At 41.2% G+C, this 2,194-nt stretch overlaps 1 long non-coding RNA gene across 1 annotated transcript; it reads left to right on the top strand.

Annotated features, from left to right (window-relative positions):
• Positions 1–704: 704 nt before the first annotated feature.
• Positions 705–1,336, top strand: LOC143809131 (uncharacterized). The gene is made up of 3 exons (XR_013222087.1): positions 705–751; positions 840–908; positions 1,183–1,336. It is a non-coding gene; the product is annotated as an uncharacterized LOC143809131 (long non-coding RNA).
• Positions 1,337–2,194: the final 858 nt, after the last annotated feature.

The raw sequence follows: 2,194 nt of genomic DNA, 5'->3' as shown, positions 1-2,194 counted from the left end.
AGTGTCTTGCAAAAGATCATAGGAAATGTAAGTACATTTGTATATACATATATACTAGATGGTGGCCCGCATCGTGTATTCTAGAATATGCATGTCCACGTAGTATATTGCCCAGCCATGTAGTATGTAGTATATTGCCCAGCCACGTAGTATACATCACAGAGCCACGTAGTGTATTGCACAGTGAAGTAGTATACAGCACCCAGCGACGTAGTATACAGAACCCAGTCACGTAGTATATTGCACAGCGACGTTTGTCACAGTACCCTGTGTGAGCGGTGAGCAGAGGGGTGTATGGGGGCGCCGGGCAGTGAGTGCGGGGCGGCCCTTTTTTTTCTGACTGTGCGCGTCGCTGATTGGTCGCGGCAGCCATGACAGGCAGCTGCCGAGACCAATCAGCGAATTAATACCGTGACAGAAGGACAGAAAGACGGAAGTACCCTAGACAATTATATAGTAGATATCTCTGTATACATCATGGGAGTCTGTATTGTACGACGGATGTGTGTGTACTAAAAATGTATTGCTTTGTTGCAGATGTCGGATAGTGAGGGAAGCAGCAGCAGCAGCGTGTGTGCGGTTTTTTCTTCTCAGTCGGTAGGCTTGCACTTTAAAAAAACACTAAAATTTGTGTGAAAATTCAGCGTATTAAGCTAAGCATGTGTATAATCATGTTTCTATTGCAAATAGGAGTCTTCGGAGCCCGAGGCTGCTAGGCCCCCCCCCAAAAAAACAGGCAAAACCAACAAAGGTACATGGCAGACATTTTTAAGTTTTGCAAACATAAATTTATTGATCAAAGAAATGTAATTTTTTTTTTCCATTTACATACACAATAGGTTGTGGCACACGGAGGACACAAGAGGAAGAAGGTTCCTCGCCGTCTGTCGTCTCCACAACTGCCAGTGGTAAATATAAAACTAGAAATTTTCGATCCAATATTTATCTACAATCTATCTATTCACTTTCTATCTGCTATATCTATAAACTATCTATCCACTATCTATCTCTCTCTCTCTATCTTTCGCTGTATCTATCTATGTATCTATCTATCTATGTATCTATCTATCTATGTATCTATGTATCTATCTATGTATCTATCTATCTATCTCTGTATCTATCTATTAGTCTACCAATAAACTGAATTTGAACCTTTCAACATAACGTTTTGTGTTTACATAGTCCAAGTCAGCGAGCCAAAAAAAAAAAAGGATTGTGGTTGACGAAGAGCCGTTGACCATTCACAACGAGACACTGATCAACCTTGTGGAAGCCAACCCCTCAATATGGGACCAAAGCGACAGCTCCCACCATGACATAGTAAAGAACCGCAAATTGTGGGATCAAATTATCTCTCACTTCGATCCCCGATGCATGGAGAAGTCGTCAACCTCAAAGAAAAAAATTGGTAAATATTGGTGATGTTACATTGTCTACTATCTATCTCTGAACTATCAACTACCTATACACTAAACTATTTCTCTATCATCTATAATAATTACTATCTATCAACTATCTATCTACTAGCTATATATCAACTATCTTAACTAACTATACACAATTTTTAAACTATCAATATAAGAACTGTCTACTAATATATATATATTTTTTTTTTTAACCTTTTTTTAAAACTTACAGTGGATGCGGTCCATACCCGCTGGAAATCAATAAAGGACCGCTTTGTCCGTGACTACCGGAATAGTCAAAATGTACCAAGCGGAGCAGGTGCAAAACGGGTGACCCCATATGTGCATTACGAGCAATTGCTCTTTCTTCAAAAAAACATTGTCTCAGCGCTCGTAAGTACAAATTGGTCTGTGTGCGAGACAAAATTGTTTAAAAATTAAAGCAAAATATATATATATTTTTTTGGTTACAGCACGATATGCAGTACCGCCGCGCCTAGACAGGCAGAAGAACTGGAGCCATCTCCACTGGAACCAAGTCAGCAGACGGGCGCTGAAGACGTCTCTGTCATCAGCAAGCCACGATCTGGAGAGAGAAGCACTGTGGCTTCAGGTGTGAGTGCCCGGTTGCAATCAGTGCGTGGACGCAAGCGAGCTTCACAAAAAGATGAAGCTGATGCCATTATTGTCGATGGACTTAAGCGGGTTGAGGACATGTGTCGGAGTGAACTGAAAGACCTGAGGCGGGAAATTACCGACTTGCAATCCCGCGAGTCTGTATATTCTGC

Source organism: Ranitomeya variabilis, chromosome 2 (genome assembly GCF_051348905.1).
Source record: "Ranitomeya variabilis isolate aRanVar5 chromosome 2, aRanVar5.hap1, whole genome shotgun sequence".
In the NCBI taxonomy this organism is placed as follows: domain Eukaryota; kingdom Metazoa; phylum Chordata; class Amphibia; order Anura; family Dendrobatidae; genus Ranitomeya; species Ranitomeya variabilis.
This window is presented reverse-complemented; position numbering and strand designations above follow the sequence as displayed.